General features: G+C 34.7%; 1 protein-coding gene across 9 annotated transcripts in view; it reads left to right on the plus strand.

Moving 5' to 3' along the window:
* Positions 1-25,704, plus strand: part of snu (ABC-type transporter snustorr) — a 146,663-nt gene that overhangs the window by 73,874 nt on the left and 47,085 nt on the right. Inside the window, exon 1 of one of the 9 annotated variants that reach the window (XM_074113802.1) lies at positions 3,313-7,242. The exons of the other annotated variants lie outside the window; for them this stretch is intronic. The gene's annotated coding sequence lies outside the window, so the exon portion shown is untranslated. Of the gene's footprint in view, positions 1-3,312; positions 7,243-25,704 lie in introns of those variants that run through there. 9 annotated transcript variants of the gene reach the window in all.

Here is a 25,704-nt window from a genome sequence, read left to right on the forward strand (position 1 = left end):
AAAATGGACGAAAAAGAATTTCGTGTGTTGATTAAACACTACTTTATGAAAGGCAAAACGCCTGAGGAGACTAAAGAGAAGCTTGATAAACATTATGGTGACTCTGCACCTTCGATTAGAACAGTTTATAAGTGGTTTCAAAATTTTCGGAGTGGCCATATGGGCACAAGTGACGCTGAACGTTCTGGACGCCCTGTTGAGGTTACTACTCCAGAAATCATTGATAAAATCCATGATATGGTGATGGATGACAGAAGAGTGAAGGTGCGTGAGATTGCTAGTGCTGTGGGCATCTCGAATGAACGGGTACATAATATTTTGCATCAACATTTGGACATGACAAAGCTATCCGCAAGATGGGTGCCGCGATTGCTCACGCTTGACCAAAAACGAAATCGTGTGAAGTGTTGCAAGGAAGGTTTGCAGCTGTTCCAGAAAAATCCGCAGGACTTTAAGCGTCGTTTCGTCACTGTGGATGAAACATGGATACATCACTACACTCCTGAGACCAAAGAACAATCTAAACAATGGGTTACCAAGGAGGAATCTGCGCCAAAAAAGGCGAAGACCGTTCCTTCGGCCGGAAAGATTATGGCGACTGTCTTTTGGGATTCGCAAGGAATAATCCTCATCGACTATCTGGAAAAGGGTAAAACTATTACAGGTGCATATTATTCATCGTTATTTGACCGTTTGAAAACCGAGCTGCAAGAAAAACGCCCACGATTGGCCCACAAAAAAGTCCTTTTCCATCACGAAAACGCACCAGCTCACACCTCAGCAGTTGTGGTCGCAAAATTAATGGAAATAGGGTTCCAACTCGTTTCACATCCCCCCTATTCTCCAGACTTGGCTCCCTCGGACTACTATTTGTTCCCCAATATGAAGAAATGGCTAGCGAGAAAAAGATTTTATTCAAACGAGGAGGTGATTGCAGAAACGAATGGCTATTTTTCAGGCTTGGACAAATCCTATTATTCGGAAGTGATCAACAAACTAGAGCAGCGTTGGACGAAGTGTATAAGCCTAAAAGGAGACTATGTTGAAAAATAAAAAAGGTTTACCCCAAAAAATTAAGTAGTTTTTATTTTTGCACGGACTTTTCAAACGACCCTCGTAAACTATCCAATAGTATTTAAATATTTGTGGGGGGGGGAAACGCCTTATATTGGGCAAAATCCATTTAAAGAAGAAAAACCGTACGATTAACAGCTGTTTTGTGTAGCGTGCCGAAATGGAAGGCGGGAGAAATTTTATAAATCGATGTTTATATCGTATATTCAAAAATAAAAAAAAATCGAAACTTGCAGAAAGAAATCTTTCTATCTCTAAAATATTTAAAATAGTTAACCATAAAAAAATAGTATTTAAAAAAAACTGTATTGTTTTATAAATAATTTGAAGGTAACTTCCTGTTTAATGAATTTAAAAAAAAATTACACTTCCTTTTTTGATGTCTTTATTTTTAATAACTGGATAAATTTATAATCTAAAATTAATTACGTAAAAACTTATTTTTTCTATTACCTTTCATTAAGAACCTATTTAAAATTCATTTTTTTTGTTTTTAGACTTTTTTGTTCCGAAAATGCTCTCTAGCATTCTCTAGAACAAAAATAAAGTCTAAAAAACTTGAACTCTCCTAGTATTCGGGCGTTTTGTTTGAACATTCTTTACCCCCACCGCTGTCTCTTGTGTACACTTTTGTTCAAGGTTTCTGAATGGAAATATACAAGTGAACAACTCTAGCTGTATATATATGTATAAATATATATTTATTTTATATTATTTATTTAAATTTTTTTTTTTTTTTTTTTTAATCCATTATTCTTAATAAATTTTTCTATTCAACGTTTCCATAATGAAATAAATATAAGAATAAATCGCGATTTAATCTAAAATACATTTTTTTGACTAAATTGTGCACCATTTTATAATCCTACGCCTGTGAAGACAGAAATAAATTGTAAATTCAACTACTTTATTATAACCAGTAATGATGATAAGCTGGATCGAAGAAATACTACGAGTAGAATACTTCACGGTTCAGCGACCTCCGTTACTCGGTTTAAGTATTATTCCGTATATTCTTTAATCCTGTAATTACCATTTCAGATTTGAAAAATCTAATTTAATTACCCCCCTTTTTTTTAAAAATAAAAAAAAATGAAAATCAATCAGGGAAGGGATTAGCAATGTGATTAGCATATTGGATTCCCACGCGGAGGTCCCGGGTTCGAATCCAGCTGTGTTGACCCTTAGATTTTCTCTTCCTAGTCCGAGGATGGACAGTGTTGTCTGTAACAAGAGAACACTGTCTAGAGACCGCCAGTGCACTGAAAAAAGCTCCTGGCGCCAATAACCTTAGATGTTGACGCGCCTCAAAATCATTAAAAAATGAAAAATCAGTCACCCCTAACACGTTGCCTCCATTTTAAGTGAATTCTCTGCCTTGTAAGTGTTTAACAAACTTTTAGTTAATTGTTAAGTCAAATCTTACTTAATCTTTTATTGTAATTTTAATTAATTTTATAATATATTTTATATGTAATTTTATAACTTTTAGCTTATGTTAAACTAAGCAATGAATGAAAAAATAAATAATTAAAGATATACAGGGAAGTGCGACACTGCTGCTATCTATATTAGAAAGTTCGCATACGTCTATTTCCTTCTTTTTTGGACATTCCCTTCTCTTGTAGTTTAATAATATTTAATCTAGTTTAAGAAGAGATTGTCCTAGAAGAAAGTGATTTCAAAAATTGATTTGTTAATGAAATCATAAATTTTAGGATAATCAAATTTATGGTTAACCACAAAATTTGGATCCGATTGAATTAAGAGAAATTAAAAAAAAAAATCTGGTCTTTCAAACTGCTCTTTACCAGATTCACGAACAATTTGAGTCATACTGAATTCTTAATAAAATATTATTCAGTTTATAATTATTTTTGTACGTCACTTTTTTAAAATTATATCTACAATAATCAGAAGATGTACTATTATAATTTGATCTTTTCACACGCAAACAGCTGTAGCTTTAATCTTGTAAATGGTGACTGGTAAATGACGTACGCGATTTTACGTTGCATATTAACCTCCCTTTCCGGGCGAATCTTGCAAGTGAAAGTACTTTTTGTGTCGTCATTGATTTCCACTGCCTTAGATATATCTACTATAATATTTCCAAATCATTTACAGAAACTCCAATTTTAGTATATTTTGCAATCATATGTTCTTTTTTTTGCGCGCAATGTTGTCGTTGTATTAATCAATGGTTTATTTATTTAGTTTTGTTTTGCTCTTAGTATCTCAGAATGTGGTTACGTGCTTCCGGTTAAATCTTGGAAAGTATTGATACTATCGTAATACTTCCTTTTATCGATACTAATAGTAGCTAGAATTTGCACAGCTTCTATCGAATGTTGTACAAATCTATAATTTTAGTTGTTTTAAGCAACAAGAAATAAGAAGTTCTGCTAAAAATTATCCTGCGTTTTTAACCTCAAGTTGAGTACTTTCCTGTTCTTCTTACAAGGTTGGATGAACAAGCCAAGGAGAACTAACTACACTGACTCTATAACTGCATTACTAATTAATTACTACTTACTTCTTAATACATATCATCGTGCATGATCCTCCATCCATACTGTGGCCAGTAAGCTGTTTCTATTATTGGTTGCAATTAACTTTTTTTTTTTCGTTCTACAGTCCACTTTAGCCTTCTTATGCAAATAAGTTTAGCCATTTGAGCAAGGCTACGTTTTTTTGTCCCTTTGTATGAATGAAATTTGCCCGTTTATTGTTATCTCTTTCATTATATTATGACCGAAGCAGTGTGTTGATTAACGTATTATCCCAACTAAAGAAGGGATGGTAATAATAGACTTAGGGGAGGGGCTAGGTCTCCTATGCTGGGGTTCGTTCCAGGCTTACTGGAGCTTAAGAATGCCAGGTGAGGAGAACAAGCTTTTGGTCAACCCCTTCGATACATCTCCGATACCTCAATACAGACACAACGAACTCTTACAGAAATCCTTAATATCAGTATCAGAGAAGCTTTAGTAACATCAGTTCAGCTGCTGCGATTAAAGGTCTAAAACTTCGATACCTTTTGTTAAGTTCTGTAGGGCTAGCCCTCGTCTTTCTGTGGTTCTGATCAGGATTCAATTGGATGCACTTACTACTGATGAAATTCAGTAGCTAAACTAGGGTTTTCCTCGTCTAGTGCGCCAATGAGGCGGCGAGTTTGTCTTACTAAGAGGGCTTATGATTTTGTCCTTTTTAAGGTTTTATAGCTAAGGTTTTCTATAGAAATACTTCAATAAAGGCTTACTACTCTAAGGGCTGACTACCTAGGTAGTACTGCACAGGGCCTGACAAAGATAGGCGTCGTAGCACGCTCCTTTTTTTTCTTTATAAAGTAAAAAGTAAAGTAATCGCCTATTTTTTCAGGCGGGGCTTAACGTCGAACTACCATTTACCAGGTGTCGTGGACGGAGGCGACTAGCAAACGTACTTTACTATTTCTCATTCAACCATTAAGTAAAATCCAAAGCGTCTAGACCGGGAATCAAACTCAGTACCACAATGCATATTAGCTTTGCAGGTCTCGCCTCATAACCCGCTCGGCTACCGTGGCTCCTTTTCTTTATATTTCTTCCCAGTTTCGTATTTTCATCCATTATCAGAGAATCATTCATATGATTACCCAGATCTATCAGAATTCTTGAAATTTTCTAGATTCTCATTGGTTCATTTTTGTTAGTTCATGAGGTTTCAGATAAAAAAAAAAAAAATACTGCTGTCCAGTATTCAAACCTTACGTCACACACGCACAGTTGTATGACGAAGTTTTATTTTTCATAGTTTTACACGTCATACACAAGTATTACGTAATCATACATACATGTAAATACATTTTATAATCGCCTAATCTATTCAAATAAATCGGTGCTGGTTTACTGGACTGTTAACATTTCTTAAACATCGATTGTCAAATCAAATCTCTGATGATGCGTAAATATCGATTTTCTTCGCTCAAAGATATTTGGAAAAAAAAATTGGAAAAGTCCTTGAAAACTATGTATTTGTTGTTGTACAAAAAAAATATGTTCACATTTATTTCATGTCAGTTAGAACATAGTATTTCTTAAATACTTTTGTAATGTTGCGCATATACTCGTATTGATAACATATACACACGCGACTAATTTAAAGAAAAAACCTTTTTAGAATTTAAGGGGGCTTTTAAAACAGATATTTCAAGTGAAGTCTTAGAATGAAAAACACTGCAAAATACAATACAAAAAAAAAGGTAAAAAGTTAAGTAATACCTATTTTTTCAGGCGAGCTTTGCTAACAAATATCAAATTAGGTGTCGCGGACAGAGGCGACTAGCAAACATACTTTACTATAAATTTCTTTTTATTAACCATTAAATAAAATCCAAGACTTAAAAATAGGGAATCGAACCCACTAAACCATCAATACATCTTAGCATTGCGGGTCTAGCCTACAACCCCCTAACATACTTCAGTATAAATTTCTTATATTAACCATTAAATAGAATCCAAAGCCTAGAGTTAGGGTATCGAACCCACTAAACCAACAATACATCTTAGCTTTGCGGGTTAACTGCTCCGTTATCGTGGAGCCTTCATCTTTCCGGTATTTATATTAGTGGTTGTGACGTCGTATTTCATTAAACTTAAAAAATATGGGCAAACTTCTCAAAACTCCGGAGTAAAGTTCTGTGGTAAGCATTTCTTATTCGAGTTTAAGGTAGAACTGCTGAATTACGGTAGAATTGCTTTGGATTAGATAAATCCCCTTGTAAACCATGACTTCAGAAGTCCCGCTGGTTACTTTTCTTTGATTAGGACATTTGAAATTTCAACGGTCATAGAGGCACTAGGCGATGACCACTCAGTAGTGAGCAATGTCCTGGCTTACCTAAAAGCCGCCTCTTTGTTCAACCTCATTTAGACAATCTTCACTTAAAAAAAAAAAAAAATTATCTAGTTATCTGTTTTATTTTAGATATTAACATTTATTACATTATTTCGTAGAGATTATTTATTACATATTTTATATTTTATATTTAATATTTATTTTATAGTATTTATTTACTCTATATTTTTGTTTGTCTTGTTTTGTGTATAGTATTTATAACATTATTTTTTAGAGATTGTTATATATTTGTATTATAGTATTTATTTGTTTTGTTTTACGGTATTTATAAAATTATCTAGTCGAGTTTGTTACATATTGTGGTAAGGGTGGACAGTTTAATAACTATATATAGTGGATGTTCTTAAGGCATAATGACCATAGCAGTTAAGTGCCTCAAAAAAAAAAAAAAAAAAAAAAAAAAAGAGACCGCATTAGTGCATCTTTGTTTTTATGCAGATATTTTTATTTATTCGGAGTGGGAAGAATACTACATTATTATTATTTTTTTTTTTTACAATTCTTAAATATATCAGCTGGTTTTGGGAAGGTGACGTACAGGTTATATTCATTTTAAGCCGGATAGATTGCGTTTTACTTTCACTTTCAGGTAATGTAATATAAAAAAAAAAAAAAACTGTGATAGAATGTTTAGTGTAGTGCCCCACCATCCACCAATACCTTTAGAGTGTTTCTCGTTTCAAGAGTGGGGGAAAAATAGTTTCTGTAGTAAAGCAAGCTCGGGTAGTAAGTTTTGACGCAAAAGTTAGTAGTTTGGTTCAGTGAATGAAACTGGCTATCTAATGTACACCTACTAAGTCGCAGAGTTGCATAAAAAACAACTAAGAAATAACTGTTGAGCAATTTTTGAGTGTCTCCTATGTCTTGCATTTATTGTGGCACACTGACACAATATTCATTTTCAATTTCAATCAGAAGAAGTTGGCCAAACTGATATAATCAGTGCTGCCACTACTACTAAGTAGTTTTAAAAAACTTGTTCAATTAAATTGCCTACTCCCCCCCCCCCACACTGTTAATAATAATCACCCGTTCCTTTTAAATGTTGTTTTTCACCTTGAAATTTTATGTTGTTTTTTGGTTCACCTTTTAGGGTAGTTATTCTGCGACTTTAACCTAGCATAATGGTTTTTCAGCTTTCTTCTTTTCTGTTAGTGTGTTTGTGCATGAAGAAAGGGAAGCAATGGTGACTTTCGGTTGTGACGTCGTATTTCATTAAACTTAAAAAATATGGGCAAACTTCTCAAAACTCCGGAGTAAAGTTCTGTGGTAAGCATTTCTTATTCGAGTTTAAGGTATTAACTGCTGAATTACGGTAGAATTGCTTTGGATTAGATAAATCCCCTTGTAAACCATGATTTCAGAAGTTACTTTTCTTTGATTAGGACATTTGAAATTTCAAAAAAGAAGAAAAAAATTTCATATATTTGTAAAAAAAAATATACCATTTCATTGGTTTTCTATATTCATTTTGACGGTTCAACAAAATTTGTTGTTCAAATATTTATTTTCTTTTGGAATCGTCTTCTCTTTTCTGTCAAATCATCCTTTGTTTAGAAATAGTGTTAACAAAATTTATTTAACATTGACATCATTTGACAGTTGTTGCGTCATCGTTTGACCAAAAAAAAACAAAAATTCATTGACGAACAGTTTTCGAGTGAAAAAAAAAATTAATAAAAATAAAAGATTTTAAATAAATATTAACTTATTATCGTTAATTTATTTTGGATATTTTTTAAAATATTTGGTTTTTAATGAAATTAAATATAAAGTTGCGTCACCCAATTCGACGTCATCGAATTAATATTTTAATTCATTTAACTGTAGAAGTATGTTAAAAGCCCCTTGAATTGTAGTACTATACGTATAGGCTAAACCTTTTTTGCAGGGCAGTATTGCAGTGTTGCATAACCTCTAATGTATTTACCCTGACAGCTCAAATATTTGATCATTATAAATTGAGCCGCCTGAGATAGTTGCTATGAGCTACAATTTGGGTCTAAAACCCAGTTGTAAACTCTATACATGTAGGGTAAAGTAGGGTGAGATGGCCACCATTTTATTTGGAGGGTGCCTGCAAATTTTTGGGTGAGGGCTAGGGCTTACTTTATTATTATTTTTGGAAACCTCATACGCTCATAAACATTAAGATATGGAAAAAATTTCAGAAAAAATGCTAAGAGAAACATTTTTTTATTCTTACCAAAAAAAAACAAAGTAGCAATTGGCCATCTATCCCCACTGGGTTGGGTGAGTTGGCCAGTGTGACTTGGGAGAGATGGCCACTTATTGTAAATCAGGGGTGAGCAACCTTTTTAATCAATGGGCCAATTTAAATTTTTATTTTTATTGGCGGGCCGCACATAGATTAACTCTTATTAATAATTTACGAAACTTCGTACGAAACGCATCGCGTCCGTATTGCATGTTTGAACAAGTCACCGACAAGTGTGTATCTCGTCACAAAAAAATCGCGCAGACGCGGCGCGTTCGTATTGCATGTTTAAAAACGTCGTCGACAAGTAACTCGCCATAAAAAAATATTTCGGTTTAGTATGTACTACCAATTTTATTATAATTAATTTTATAACAATATATTGATGGGAGAAAGTCGATAAAATAAATTCAATTTTAGAAATGCTTGGCGGGCCGCGTGTTGCTCATCCTTGTTGTAAATGAAATTGCACCAGTAAAACACAGAAAACAATGAATGGTTACTTAATATTTACTTATTCTTCTTCTTTTTAAATGCGCTTTTACTACAATTTTGGCAAGTGTATGCAGAAGAAGAGCAATTTTCGTGGAACCACTTCCGGCATATTATGCATTCCAACCAATTTTTTTTTCTGGTCTTGTTGTAGCTTTCCCCATATCCTGTACATTCAGTTTCATCTATTTCTAAAATGGCATCACTTTCCTCTTCAAATTCAATTCCTGTTTCGTCCTCTTCATCGGAACTTGGGGAAGGTGAGCGTTTTCTTTTTCGGACAATCCTTTCTTTCAGAATTGTCTCTTTGGGGATGGTATTTCTTGTTGGTTTGGATTTCTTTGCAACTCTGTTTTTCACAACAGCAATGTGCTCGGGAGAAGTGGATAAAGTGGCAACAGACTTGGCTCGTTTTCTTGCAGAGACGACAGTTTTGGGTGTGGGGTTAATACGATCTCAAATTTTCTTCAGTATAATTTCCGCGGTTAGTAATGGCATCACTTTCCTCTTCAAATTCAATTCCTGTTTCGTCCTCTTCATCGGAACTTGGGGAAAGTGAGCGTTTTCTTTTTCGGACAATCCTTTCTTTCAGAATTGTCTCTTTGGGGATGGTATTTCTTGTTGGTTTGGATTTCTTTGCAACTCTGTTTTTCACAACAGCAATGTGCTCGGGAGAAGTGGATAAAGTGGCAACAGACTTGGCTCGTTTTTTTTGCAGAGACGACAGTTTTGGGTGTGGGGTTAATACGATCTCAAATTTCCTTCAGTATAATTTCCGCGGTTAGTGTTCTGTCTTTTATGCTGAGTTGGCATTTTACAGCAGTGAATTGGAAACTGAGCCGGGACATCGGACGACTTTTCGGTTAAATTTCGCCTGTTGGCCATCTCTCTTGATTGGCCATCTCTCATGATAGGCCATCTCACCCGACTTTACCCTACACCAAAAAAAACAGCACATTTTACACACTATGAACGTTCAGATTCTATAAAAGTAATTTTTCCTCTTTTATCAATTTGAACTAAGATTTGTTGAGAATAGGTTTTGAAATAGTCGTTCTCTATTTCTACATATACCAATCGTTTAGGCACAGATGTGTACTTTCATCAGTGTGGTGGCCTTGGTTGTCTTACTGTAACACTAGACAGGCCTCCATAGCACGTGGAAAATATAATTTAAAGACAAAACAAAAACCACAAATCAATCGAAAAACTTATAGAATTTCGCCAGTTTTAATTGGCTGAGCACGTATGTTTAAAAGTATCCATATCCGGTTTTGGATTTCTTAATTCTCAAATTCTTGTCAGTAAGTGTAGTTCAAAGCGGAAACTTAATTGAAGTTGCTCTACATCAAACTGATAAATCTATCTTCGATAATAGATGATGGTTTATCTGAAACCGGTCAGGGATACAATGAACACGCGACGGATATATCATCCAGCACTGTGGAAACAGAGTAATCATAAATTCCTTAAAGTTACTTACTTACTACTTACTTAAATGGCGCAACTACCCACTAATGAGTCTGGGCCTCCTCAATAAGCCTTCGCCAGGCATCCCTATTTTGTGCGGCAGCCATTCAGCTTGTGACGCCAAGTAATGAACTTGCGACCGCGGCTACACCACCTCGATCCACCTCGCCTTCGGCCGGCCAATCTTTCTTAGACTGTGGCTCTCGACTTTCAGCACTCGCCTTCTTCCATTCGAATAACGTGTCCTGCCCATCTTAGCTTTCCTAATTTTGATTTTGAATTCATCCATCCACATCCATTTCCTCATATAGGCTATGCTCACATTGCACAATTCTTATCAGAACCCTTTGATAAGGGCATAATTTCGTGTCGAAACGTTTGGCATTTAGTGTAGCATTATTATTTTTTTTTTTCAATGCTACATCCAAGAAACTGTATGTTCAAAACATAATATCCCATTAGTTATGAGGGTATTCCCTAAGAGAGCCACTCCCTATGTCTTAAATCCTCCAAATCTTGAATTGAGTTCTCAAGAAGATCCGCTTTGAGGTCACGCGACGGCAAGCCTTTACTATTTGCCAATAGACTATATAAATCAACAATTGATTTCTTCTCTACTTATTGTTGGCCAACGTTTTGCGCACACCATACTTTACTGCTTCATTAGGTGATCTTTATATTCTATTGCGAAAATGGTAGATATAAGGTCGCAGTTCATTAGAGGGGGAGGTTAATACATAAATGGAATAATTTTATAGAGGTACTTGAATAAATACAATCTTTGTTCATGAATTATTAAAAAATATATTGATCGTAATTTGACTTTATTAATCAAAAATTTTTGTTGAATAACTGATTATGCGATTCACTAATTATAATTTCATTACAACATAAATTGAATTAAAAAAGAATAATTTTTTTTTTTTTACTTCCTAATCATAACTATTCACATGAATAAATTCTTTAAATATTATGACGTTATAAGTGTTACGTCATTAAGTTTGAAATGATATCTAGGCATGCGTAGTTTGCGAGTTAAATAAGTTGTTCGCTTTTTTGTTCGCGTTATGGTGAGCAAAACGCAAGTGACTGAGAGCAAATTTTTTTTTGAAAGCTCTTAAAGTTGTGAAGGAAGTCTCATTCTTTCATTTCCCTGCAATCTAAAACGAAGCAATGAATTTTTTTGTCTTAATTCTTAAACCTTAACAGCTTAGTAGTCGCATTATTGTTAAAACTTGTAGACCCCCAAGCCTTCCAATTAATAATCTATTTCCAATTCCGATTTTCTCTGAGACGTTTTCGCCTAAGACTAGAAATACTGCAAGGTGGAAAGAATTTGTTTTTCTGATTGAATCCTTTCTCAAATAATTCAAAATTTGGTGCGGAAAATCACAAAACTTCTTTCAACGAATAAACTTACTTACTCGTAAAAAAACTAGTTAGTTTCAATACTGTGTACCAAAAAAAAAAAAGAGATCGCGTCACATCCGGTTAATCAGTTTTCTTAGTTTGGAATTGTGTTTAAAATGTTGAATCCTTCTTAGTCAATTCAATGCTTATAAAAAGTCTTAATACTTTAGGACAAGTTAAAAAAACCACCAAAATCGGAACTATTTCAACAATGCTAGACTAACTAAAAGCAAGTCTAAAATTAAATTTATTTTTCATGTAAATCAAGACAATTTGAGCTAGGAAGAGTTTGTACACACCCGGCCATAACTCGGATATTACGTCACCATCATTCTTAAAGGACTCCTTCCGCTTAAAAAACCCGTCCATTTCAACATCCTCTAGTTTATATGCCTAAGAAGGGCCGACTATATTATCTCTCCCTCATTTCCATTAAACTTAATGATCAGGCAATCTTTAAAAATGAACTAATAAAAAAACAAAAAAAAAAAACAGTCTGCATAATTAATGACGTAGTATATTTTTGGAGGGGGATTTAAAAAAAAATTAAAAAGTCGTATACACAGTTGATTATTTTTATTACAAAGGTAATTAATAATTCTCTACAGTTTTGTATAATGGTATTTACGTACATGTTTATTGCTTTTATGAAATTTTAATTAATATCCTAGAGTGGATTTATGACGTAAATGAAGTAATTCATGGAAAAAGATATGAGGAAGCTGTATTTATAATCCATCTTGAGAGCCGCCTAGAAGGACGTACGTATTTGTCATTTTATGTCGTGGACAGGTGGGACAAGTTTGACTTAATGGAATGGAATTTTATTTATTTAATTAATGGCGATCAAATATTGGCTTTATGATTCACATAAAACAGGGTGTTGTATACTAATGCGGCCAAGGGATGAAGTCCAGTATACCAGCTTTTCTTCTCACCGCTCGCAGGTACACGTGACTGGATGGCCCTGAAAAGAACCGTTCACACTGTTGGTTGAGATGACTGCGCTGCTCCGAGAATGGCTTGAACCCAGCGCGAGGCCACAGCAAAAGTGAAGTGAGAGGCCCTGAAAAGGGCCGTTCGCTAATACCAGTCAACCGGCTTTGGGAGCCCTGGCAGTGTGGCCAGCACCCCGATAAACTCCGGTACCAATTGGCCTGGTCCTCGCTCGTGTCTCACACTGTGGCAACGCTGGTGATTCCGGCTTGCCTCCGTAGCTGGTGAACTAAGGCGGCTCGTGTGCTGCACCTTCTTCTCTTTTCTTTCTTCAAAAATACAGGGATTAAGTGATCGATTTTTTTCTGGTCCGGACAGTTAGGTCCTTTGGCCGGTACAGAGATCCAGGTTTTAAGAGTGAGGCCCAGTCAGTAATCTTCCAGCTAAGGTAGCTATGGTGGACGTCTTCCAGTTGAAAAATTTTCTTGGACTGATGCAGACACGGCCGATTCGGCCCTTTTTATAGCGAAGTCGACCGTGCCGCGCTCTGGCGTCGCTATCTCTGTACCGTCCAAAGAATCACACTGCCATTCCAGAGTCTTGAGAAAGACTTTTTAAAATGGGCTATTTGCCTCTTTACCCTCTTTATTTTTATTTAGTAAACAATCATATATATACATATAAAAAATTATATTCTTCCTATTTACAAAAATTATGTAGCTGTTCAATAGTAAAGTAAAGTTGGGGTTCCAACACAGGGCAATGATTACCTCTCCCATCAATGCAGGAAATATCGTGTGTTTATTTTAAAGACAAATTATACCTAATAAATGAAAGGCAAAATTGTAATTTCTGCAGTGGATTTTCGGAAATCAAGAAATTCAGATTTTTTTTGGGGGGGGGGCAGAAAATACCTCAAAAACATAGGATTTACAAACTCACAGACAAACTACCATTAACTTTAAAACAAATCAGCATATGTTTCTCCTCTTTTCGTCTCCGAAACGGAAGTTTTTGAAAATTTGTAGCCAGACATATTAACCTTCCATGAATATACACATAAATTTAATTAAAACTAAAGATTATAATTGAATGTTTTTATAAATTTATTGTATTTATATATTAATTTATTTGTCAGAAAGTTTGCGGAGAGTGTGTCAGGGTTATGACGTTGAAGTATTCAGTTCAAGGGCCGGGGAGCCGCTTGCTGGGGGATTCCTCAATTTTCTTGTTATTTATATATTTTTTTTTTTTTTTTTTATTTAATTATTATTTTGCTTTCTTTTATTTTTTTGTTTTTTTAATTAGAATTTTCCTACAATAATTAAAAGGATTTCCGCTTTACTAGTCTAATTTCCCGATTTAATTGTTTTGATATAGTCAGCAGTTTATTCCGTCCGGTCGAACAGCTGTGTCTGCCTTTAACGAAAGTACGAGGGTCGTTTGAAAAGTCCGTGCAAAGTCAGAGAGATAGCACTACTGGCGCGTATCGAGGTTATGTTTAGTTAGTAGCATCTCTTGGAAGAACACACACCAAGTTTCAGCCAGATCGGTCTATTTCTTTGTGTTTGGCATTCGTTTGAATCGAGGAAGTCGAGTGATTTTCAAAAAAAAATGGACGAAAAAGAATTTCATGTGTTGATTAAACACTACTTTATGAAAGGCAAAACGCCTCAGGAGACTAAAGAGAAGCTTGATAAACATTATGGTGACTCTGCACCTTTGATTAGAACAGTTTATAAGTGGTTTTAAAATTTTCGGAGTGGCCATATGGGGCACAAGTGTCGCTGAACGTTCTGGACGCCCTGTTGAGGTTACTACTCCAGAAATCATTGATAAAATCCATGATATGGTGATGGATGACAGAAGAGTGAAGGTGCGTGAGATTGCTAGTGCTGTGGGCATCTCGAATGAACGGGTACATAATATTTTACATCAACATTTGGACATGACAAAGCTATCCGCAAGATGGGTGCCGCGATTGCTCACGCTTGACCCAAAAACGAAATCGTGTGAAGTGTTGCAAGGACGGTTTGCAGCTGTTCCAGAAGAATCCGCAGGACTTTAAGCGTCGTTTCGTCACTGTGTATGAAACATGGATACATCATTACACTCCTAAGACCAAAGAACAATCTAAACAATGGGTTACCAAGGAGGAATCTGCGCCAAAAAAGGCGAAGACCGTTTCTTCGGCCGGAAAGATTATGGCGACTGTCTTTTGGGATTCGCACGGAATAATAATCTGGAAAAGGGTAAAACTATTACAGGTGCATATTATTCTTCGTTATTGGACCGTTTGAAAACCGAGCTGCAAGAAAAACGCCCACGATTGGCCCACAAAAAAGTCCTTTTCCATCACCACAACGCACTAGCTCACACCTCAGCAGTTGTGGTCGCAAAATTAATGGAAATAGGGTTCCAACTCGTTTCACATCCCCCCCCCCCTATTCTCCAGACTTGGCTCCCTCGGACTACTATTTGTTCCCCAATATGAAGAAATGGCTGGCGGGAAAAAGATTTTATTCAAACGAGGAGGTGATTGCAGAAACGAATGGCTATTTTTCAGACTTGGACAAATCCTATTATTCGGAAGGGATCAACAAACTAGAGCAGCGTTGGACGAAGTGTATAAGCCTAAAAGGAGACTATGTTGAAAAATAAAAAAGGTTTACCCCAAAAAATTAAGTAGTTTTTATTTTTGCACGGACTTTTCAAACGACCCTCGTAGCAGTACTTTTTAAATAAAACCTGGACAGAACCGTTCATTATACTGAACTGGCATTTGATTATGAAACGTGTTTTGTTTTTTTTAATACGAGATCCCAAGTTTCAATTTACTTTTTATTCGTAGAAAAAAAGTATATATATATTTAGTAAAGTACGTGCTTCCGTCCCCGTCGACGACAACAGAATTGGTACTTAGACTAGATCAGGGATGGCGAACCTTTTTTGAGACGTGGGTCCAATATTGTTCATTTTTTTTGGTTTTAGTACTAGCTCTTGGGCCACTAAATGCCCATTTGCACAAGAGTTAAGTTTAAAAATTTTAAACTGAATATTTTCAAAACTAAACATCTTTAAAATTTAGTTGGCTTAACGGGGTAAAACGGGACGAAACAAGTGGCTATCGAAGTCTCTTTTTACAAAACATAACCTGAACAAAAGTGTGTTTTATCTGCAGAAAAATCTAAATATGGTTATTTGCTTTGGGTTGTCGATTTTCTTAACAAACAAAATATGAGTAAAATTATACATTTTATTTGATATTTTGTAAACACTTTTGCTTTATTTCAAATACTACAAAAGCATTTGTCATCATTTGTGTTTTAGAACTGTAATGATCAAACTAAAGGTAATAGATATAGCATTTAAATTGCTTTTGTGTCAATGCGTGATTGAAAAAAAATACAGATAGAATATAAATTATCCACCACAATTAGAAAATCTAAATCAACCCGCTTAAACAAACAAATGGTTGCCTAGCAATTGTGGGTCAGTGAAAAAGCTTGCGTGGGTCATAGGTTCGCCATCACTGGACTTGATTATGGACAATGATATTTGTAACGTGAGAACAATGTCTGGGGAGCCTGGCACTGAAAAGGATAATGACGTTATTTTGTTCATTTTTTTTATATAAAGTTTAGACTTATAAAAAATGCCTTCTAACAGCGAGTGTGCAAGACTTCCTTTTCCGGTAAAAAAAATAAGTGGTTTTCCTTCAGTTTTTAATTCAGTTCGAAAGGGTGGCAACGCTTCTTAAGTTATGTAAAGGTCGTGTGAGGGATTTTTTTTTTTTTTTTTTTTTTAAACTGACGTAATTACTTCCTCGTTAAGGTTACTGTTATAATACCTCATAATTCATCATTTAAATACGATTGGTTTCAAATTCCTAAAAAGTCATATTTTTCACAAAATTGGGCTCCCTTCCCAATTATTTGAATGGAATGACGCCTAAATTTTTTGAGCTCCTATTTTTGAGACCTTGGAAGAGTATTCTAAGAGAATCATGTTTCAAAAATGTATAGTTTCAAAAAGATAGTGCTTTGAGACGTGCTTTAAAGTGGCGAATACTTTGTAGCGTAGATTTCAAGAAACGAGAGAGTCAAGATTCAGTAGATTGGTGTTGTGACTATATTTCCGTTGACTGTCCATTGTTAAGTAAAGGAACATCTCGGGAGTAACGGCGTTACATCAAAGTAATATTTTTCCATTTTCCCGGCTGAGATACGAGGTGTGTTCAAAAAGTAACGGGAATTTTTAAATTTCGCGGGTTTGGAGAGTCTGATTGTAAAATTTTTTTTTTTATTATGTTGGTACACATGCCTCTGAAGTACGATAAAATTTTCAGTAATATTCATTGTTTACTTCTTAAGTGGCAGCCGTTAAGGTTAGACGTGTTTTTCGAGCTTGGCGATTTTTGTTTGTTAAAAAAAATGGTTCAAAGAATTTGTATTAAATTTTGCGTAAAAAATGAAATAAAGTGTGTGAAATGTTAATAAAGGCATATGGTGAGTCTGCTATGAGTAAAACAAGGATTTACGAGTGGTATAAGCGTTTCCAAGATGGCCGCGAAAACGTTGAAGATGACGAACGACCTGGACGTCCAAGCACATCAACAACCGATGAAAACGTGAAAAAAGTGAAAGAAATGGTTATGAACGATCGCCGAATCACAATCAGAGAAGTCGCTGATGATGTTGCCATATCAATTGGCTCATGCCATGAAATTTTTTCGGATGTTTTGGGTATGAAACGTGTGGCAGCAAAATTTGTTCCAAAATTGTTGAATTTCGAACAAAAACAGCGGAGAATGGAAGTTGCTCAAGAGTCACTCAATGAAGTCGACAACGATGCGGATCTACTGAAACGTGTTATAACAGGTGACGAAACATGGGTTTACGGATATGATGTGGAAACTAAGGCTCAATCGTCCCAGTGGAGGCATTCTGGATCGCCAAGACCGAAAAAGGCTCGACAAGTGCGGTCGAATGTGAAGGTTATGCTCACTGTGTTCTTCGATTTTAATGGCATAGTGCATCATGAATTCTTGCCACAAGGTCAAACAATCAATAAGGAGTACTACCTACAAGTTCAACGCCGTTTGCGTGAAGCAATCCGAAAAAAACGCCCGGATTTGTGGCTAAACAATTCATGGATTTTGCACCACGATAATGCACCTGCTCACACTTCATTGCTTGTTCGTGAATTTTTGGCAAAAAACAAAACTTTAACGATGCCCCAGCCTCCATATTCGCCAGACATGGCTCCATGTGACTTTTTTCTATTTCCAAACATAAAGAGAACATTAAAAGGCCGTCGTTTTACAAGCATAGATGACATTAAAAGCGAATCGCTGAAAGAGCTGAAAGCTATCACAAAGATCGAGTTTCAGAAGTGTTTCGAGGATTGGAAAAAGCGCTGGCACAAGTGTATTGTATGCGAAGGGGACTACTTTGAAGGCGACAATATTAATGTAGATGAATAAATAAATATTTTTTTTCAAAAAACGAAAATTCCTGTTACTTTTTGAACACACCTCGTACAGTTGAAAAGTAATTTTTAGAAAATGAACTGTAATTTTCCAAATAAATTTCTTTTAAGAAAAACTTAGTGAAAGTAGAGGTAGACACTTTCTCAGATTTTCTTGAAAAGTGACTTATCCAATCTTTGTCATGATTAGTATTAGAATTATTATTGGAAAAACTTTTCTATGGAAATTCTATGAAGAGTGTGGGGGAGTGCGTATACATTTGTTTTTCCTTTAAAGTGCTATTTTTACAAAGCTGCAGTCTTCCGAAGCCGGAAGACTAATTAGAGTGAATTTTCCTGGATACAAACAAATTGAGGGAGTACAAAATAACCTTTTTTAAGACACAAAATGGACATTTGAAGTGGAACTGTGGGTATCCAGGAAGCCGTCTAAGGATTCAGTCCATTCCAATCCGAAATCCTTAGACGAATCGTCAACGCTTTTCCTTTTTATTTCCGCTTCCGTTTAATTATAACTTTCTTTCAAAAAAACTTTAAAAAAAATTCAAGAAAAATAAAAAATATCCACATTCTGTTCATTGATTGTACAGCCTTTACAATCAATATCCTGCACAGTTTTCTATATTAAGACAACCTCAAATCGAAAGTATTATACTCAATTTTCAGCTTTAAAGATGATCTTAGAAACTTTTGCATTTAAAAACAGAGTCACAGGAAAGTGTAAATTGTCTCCCGGTTCACCAAAATAGGTTTTAGTTTTTTATTGCAAAAGAAATACGATTTTATAGTTGCTTCATTTCCTGCAGCTGATTTTTCTTTTTTTTCCCCCCTCAGTTTTATTATAAATTCCAGACAATAGACGGTGTTACGACAATTATTCATTTAAAGGAAATATTCTCCTTTTACACGGATATATTATTTTATTGTCTTACTTGGAATTTAGTAATAAAAATTTTATTTTTTATGTAAACAGCGTACCTTGTACTTCCGTTTCAGCACTTTTATAGAAAAAAAAGAAGAAAAATCTGTTCCAGTTCCGGTTAAAAAAACTTCCGGTAAAAACTAGAAATTTAACACCAACTTTTAAAATTCTTAACAGTAGCGAGCGAAATTAAGAAATACAAAAGTTTTTATAATTATTTAACGTTAATACTTATTTCAAGTTCTTTTATTTTCTAAATTCATTTGGCCAATAGCAAAATTTTGACAGTAGATAATATGCGCCTTATAATAATAGAACGCAATTTATTTATTATCTAAATTTTTCCCCCAAAAATCATACAGCAATGGTTAATAGCTTTAAGGTATTTTCTTTTTTTATACTAAATTTGAAACAAACACATTAATTTGGATAATTTTAAAAGTTTTTAATAATAAAAGCATTTAAATTTAAATATAAATGATTGACCATCAGGAATACCCAAGAAATTGATGGAAATTTAAAACGGAGAAACAATTTATATGATTTTTTAAACTTAGGATTCAAGGATTGGCGAGGAATCGGTCAAATAAAAAAATAAAAAAACTCGTCTTTTTGCCAACGTTTCGACAAATACATATATTGTCTTCTTCAGGGGCCCTGGATATTACAAATACAAAAACAATTTACAGAGTAAGTAACATAGAAAAAACAGTAAAAATCAGTAATACAAAAATAAACAGTAAAATACAATAAATTCTTTATAATTATTGAAACTTAGAGAAGCTGGATGCTAAGGTCCCAGTTCTCTGGCTCTTAGTTTCTGTAACTCAACCAACCCGCATAGCCGCGCCCTGAAGAAGACAATATATTTGTCGAAACGTTGGCAAAAAAAAGACGAGTTTGTTTGTTTTTATTGGGGCCGATTCCTCGCCAATCCTTGAATCCTAAGTTTAACAAATTTACGGTCACGAAACCTATACAGGGTGTATACGGAGTAGTGGTCGAAACTTCGGGAGGTGATTCAACAGCTCAAATGCAACAAAAAATATTCTATTCACTTTGGCTCGATTCTCAATAGTGTCCAAGATATTTGCATTTTTAACTTTTCCGTCGATATTCGCGTTTTCCACCATAAAAACGGCCGTAACTTTTCTATCCTTTATCCTACAACAAATCTGCTTATTCCAAACGAAAGAGCATTAAATTTCCTATAAATTTGCTTGGTACAGAGCCTCAAAACGTTTCTTATAACAATGAAATTTTTACCTGAATGTCTAAAAATTTCGTTCTTGACGATTTTTGTTAAAATTTTCAACTGTATTTTCTCAATGGTTAACGAATCAAGGAATCACATAATTTAAGAAAAAGTGGCGCATTTATTGAGCTTCAAGATCATATGGATTGTTTTGGTTTTTAATAAAACCCTACCCCAAACAGAGGGGTGTAAATGCAGAAAACTGGGATTTTGCGTAACCGTCTTTTCACTACTAATTTACTCAAATCTCAATTTTTGGAGAAGGAACAAAAAGAAAAGTAACCATTTTAGTTTTTAACAATTATCATTTAATAAAACGGAAGTAAAAAATAAAGTAGCAATAAAACGCAGTAGTTGACTACAATTGTTGGTGCAACTTATTTGAATGACATAATGGAGGTTTTTTTTTTTTGATCAAAGTTAATTAATAATAATTCAAAAATAAAATGGTTATATTCTTTTTGTTCCTTCTCCAAAAATTGATTAGTTTTGAATTATTATTAATTAACATTGATGAAAAAAACCCTCCATTTTGTCGTTAAAATATGTTGCATAAACAATTGTAGTCAAGAAACTAAAAATCTGCCACAATTCTTTCCCACTTCCTTGTTTGAATAGTTCGAACGATTTTTGTAGCAATTTTAACTAGGCACCTGCCTATTGTACTTTTTCACTTCTGTGTTTTATTGCTACATTATTTTTTACTTCTGTTTTATAAAATAATAATTGTTATAAACTAAAATGGTTACAAAAATGGTAAAAATTGATATTTGTGTAAATTAGTAATGAAAAGTCAGTTCGCAAAATCCCAGTTTTCTGCATTTACACCCCTCTGTTCGGGGTAGGGTTTTATTAAAAACCAAAAAAAAATCCATATGATCTTGATGCTCAATAAATGCGCAACTTTTTCTTAAATTATGTGATTCCTTGATTCGTTAACCATTGAGAAAATGCAGTTGAAAATTTTAACAAAAATCGTCAAGAACGAAATTTTTAGACATTCAAGTAAAAATTTCATTGTTATAAGAATCGTTTTGAGGCTCTGTACCAAGCAGATTTATAGGAAATTTAATGCTCTTTCGTTTGGAATAAGCAGATTTGTTGTAGGATAAAGGATAGAAAAGTTACGGCCGTTTTTATGGTGGAAAACGCGAATATCGACGGAAAAGTTAAAAATGCAAATATCTTGGACACTATTGAGAATCGGGCCAAAGTGAAGAGAGTATTTTTTTTTTGCATTTGAGCTGCTGAATCACCTCCCGAAGTTTCGATTACTCCTCCGTAGGAGGACTACCCTGTATATTCAAATTTATATGATGTTAAATCATAATTCAAAGGAAATTATCTAATACATATTTCCTGTGTATTGTTTTTTAAGAAAAATTGGGTATATTATTTTAGGGTTTCGAAATTAAATTTGTAAAAAAGGCTGTACGGTTTTAGGTCCACCCTAGAAAAGGAATAAACCCTTTTTTTGGATTAAGATAATACCCACTGAGATAATACGAAAACCTTCTTCAACACCTACCAAGATCTATTATTTAAAATAAAAGGTAAAGTGAATACAATAAATGAAATGAAGAAAAATAGATATTTTATGTCCCGCTCGCCATTGCGTGATCTATTACAGACTAACCTTGTTATTTTGACTTCTTTTCTTGGATAAATATATTCCAATGATTGTTATTGTTGTTAAGTTATTTATCTCAGTTTGAAACATATTCTTAAGATAGTCTCTTGTGACGTTCAACCATTTTGAGAAGCCTTAAAATACGAGGGTCATTCAATAAGTAACGAGACAAATTATTATTGCTCAAAAACGGTTTATTGAATCAGTACAAAACTTTGGTTACTTTTCAACATAGTCCCCAGCAACACTTATACACTTGTTCCATCTTTCTGCTAATTTGTAAATGCCCTTGGCATAAAATTCTTTGGGTTGATCTCGAAGCCACTTTTGCACCTGATTTTTTACCTCTTCATTGAATCGAAAATGTATCCCTCGTAGACCATCTTTAAGGGGTCCAAACAGATGGAAGTCTGATGGGGCGAGGTCGGGGCTGTAGGGGGGATGTGGAAGGATCTCCCATCCCAGTTTCTGAAGTTTTTCTTTCGTCAGTTGTGCCGTATGTGGACGGGCGTGGTCATGAAGCAAAATCACGCCTTCAGTCAAGAGCCCACGGCGTTTCGTTCGAATTGCAGGTCTTATCTTGTTTTCCAGCATGTCACTGTAGTACTGGCTGTTGATTGTTCTTTGGCCTTCAAGAAAATCACAATAAATTGGCCCCTGAAAATCCTAGAATACTGTAAGCATGGCTTTACCGGCAGATGGCTGGGTCCTGAATTTTTTCCGAATGGGAGAAGTCGTATGCTTCCACTCAAGGCTCTATCGTTTTGACTCTGGCTTATAGTGGTGGATCCATGTTTCATCACACGTTACAATTCTTTTGAAAAAACCTTCTCCTTCAGTCGAATATCGATTTTTCAACTGTTGACTGATTTGAAGCCGGGTTTCTTTGTGAGCGTCCGTGAGTTGTCTGGGCACCCATCTCGCACAGGTTTTCTTGTACTGCAGCTTGTTGTGAATAATGTTATGGACAGTTCCAACACTCGCGTTTACTTTTTCACTTATCAGTTTAACGGTGATACGCCTATTGTCCCGAATTAACGCGTCAATCCGAGATTCGAGAGAGGAAGTCCCAACTTCGATCGGTCGTCAGAAACTTTTGTACGGCCACTTTGAAACTGTTCTACCCATTTGTAAACGTTCGAACGATTCAAACAATTGTCTCCGTACACTTTTAACATTCTTTTGTGGATTTTACTACCTTTCTCACCTTCCGCGACTAAAAATCTGATCACGGCACGTTGTTCTTCCACGGTGCAATTCTCGAACGGACTCGCCATCGTTAACTGAGTAAATTTGAGGTTATGTTTACAAAATATAATTGAACAGCTGATCAGATGTCATCGCAAGGTTGCCAACTTTATGTCCTGAAAGTTTCAAACGGATCAATTTAGCTGTTTTTGAGCAGTAGTAATTTGTCTCGTTACTTATTGAATGACCCTCGTAACAAGAGAGAGAGAAATATGTGTTTGTCAGTTTCCTGTTCTGACAACGCGTAGCTTATTTTCAAAAAGTGTAGCATTGCTTCTTAAATAATTCTAATGAAACAAATAATAAGAAAATAATAGAACTAAATGAAAAACGCCTTTTCGTATTACAATAACGAGTACATTTCCCTTTTAAAAATACTTAATTAAGGTAATATATTATTTGTTTTTGATTTTTCAAACATCATCAGACCTATTCATTGTTTTGTCCACTAATTGTCCACCTTATAGACTAACTATCAAAGACAAAACTATGAAATTAGTATACAAGGTCTAATCAATAAGGAAATGCTAGCTAAATACAAATCGTCTCATCAATACGTCTCTTTAAATAAATCTTTTACTAAATACCATTTGTTGTTGTTCTTTTTCTTTTTTTTTTTTTTTTTTTGAAGTAGGCTCTACACAATCTCAAGGTTGTTGTAGTACTTGACTATTTAATATATACATATATACATAAAATACATTGATTCATATATTATTAGCACAGGGACACAGGTTTTTGTAGTTGTTTTTATGTATACAGGAAATACATACTTCCCCCTGGATGGTAAAGAAACAGGTCACGTGATTTCTGCGATGTATCCTTCCGGTTTTGTAGTGTTCTTTTACATATTCGATGGCGATTTTAAGGGGAGGAGGAGTCTAAGAACGTTCAGATCATAGACTTAGTCCACAATCCGAACTGATTCCATTAAATCATTTTATCGATTCATTTTAATGATAAGAACATTAATTAAAAATTTAATTTCAAAAGAGGGGCTTCGTTCAATTAATTTCAATTAATTATTAATTTTTTTTAACTAAACAAAAAAGTGCTAATTTTCTTTTCAAATTAAAATTATTAATTTTTAATTTAAATTTAAAATTACTGCAAATATGTGTTAAAGTAGCTACTGTACGTCAGACGTGGAGATTGAAGTTCAATAAATAATTTAATTCTATTTTTATTTTATTTTTAACTCCTGCGAAGCTAAGATGTATTGTTGGTTTAGTGGGTTCGATTCCCTATCTCTAAGTCTTGGATTTTATTTAATGGTTAATATGAGAAATTTACAGTAAAGTATGTTAGGCGGTTATAGGGTAGATCCGCAAAGCTAAGATGTATTGTTGGTTTAGTGGGTTCGATTCCCTATCTCTAAGTCTTGGATTTTATTTAATGGTTAATATGAGAAATTTACAGTAAAGTATGTTAGGCGGTTATAGGGTAGATCCGCAAAGCTAAGGTGTATTGTTGGTTTAGTGGGTTCGATTCCCGGGTTTTTAGGCCTTGGATTTTATTTAATGGTTAATAAAAAGAAATTTACAGTAAAGTATGTCAGGCGGTTATAGGCTAGACCCGCAAAGCTAAGATGTATTGTTGGTTTAGTGGGTTCGATTCCCGGTCTTAGGCCTTCGATTTTATTTAATGGTTAATATGAGAAATTTATAGTAAAGTATGTTAGGCGGTTATAGGCTAGACCCGCAAAGCTAAGATGTATTGTTGGTTTAGTGGGTTCGATTCCCGGTCTTAGGCCTTCGATTTTATTTAATGGTTAATATGAGAAATTTATAGTAAAGTATGTTAGGCGGTTATAGACTAGACCCGCAAAGCTAAGATGTATTGTTGGTTTAGTGGGTTCGATTCCCGGTCTTAGGCCTTCGATTTTATTTAATGGTTAATAAAAAGAAATTTACAGTAAAGTATGTCAGGCGGTTATAGGCTAGACCCGCAAAGCTAAGATGTATTGTTGGTTTAGTGGGTTCGATTCCCTCAGTCTAGGTCTTGGATTTTATTTAATGGTTAATATGATGAATTTACAGTAAAGTATGTTAGGCGTTTATAGGCAAGACCCGCCAAGCTAAGATGTATTGTTGGTTTAGTGGGTTCGATTCCCCTGGTCTAGGCCTTGGATTTTATTTAATGGTTAATAAAAAGAAATTTACAGTAAAGTATGTTTGCTAGTCGCCTCCATTCATGACACCTAATTGGTAGTTGGACGTTAAGACTCGTTTAAAAAAATATGCGATTACTTTACTTTAGTTTTACTTTTAATTTACAACTGCCTATTGGCAACAAGTAAATCAGATTGTTTACAATACATAAATAAAAATGGCTTGAAAGAGATTTGAATGAGGGCCATCCAACGATAACCATCATGAGTCATCGATGCTTCAGTCTTCGGCGACGATTCGAGGGAAGAGTAGACTGGGAAATGGTATCAATGAACGGATTGAAGTGTTGGGAAAGTTTGGGAATGAAATTTGGTTATAACGGGAGATTTGGCTAGGTCAAGGACAAATGGGATTTTATGGGTCTTTGTGGATAGTGTGATTGCTTACGTAGAAAGGTAGCGTTAATGATGGTGCGTAGGATTTTCTATTGAGGGGATTGGATGCAGTTGAGGCTGGAACGCTTTGCATGTACCGTACAGTTCAAGTCCT

This window comes from Rhodnius prolixus, unplaced genomic scaffold (genome assembly GCF_049639745.1).
Source record: "Rhodnius prolixus isolate KJV_2025 unplaced genomic scaffold, Rpr scaffold_7, whole genome shotgun sequence".
In the NCBI taxonomy this organism is placed as follows: Eukaryota; Metazoa; Arthropoda; class Insecta; order Hemiptera; family Reduviidae; genus Rhodnius; species Rhodnius prolixus.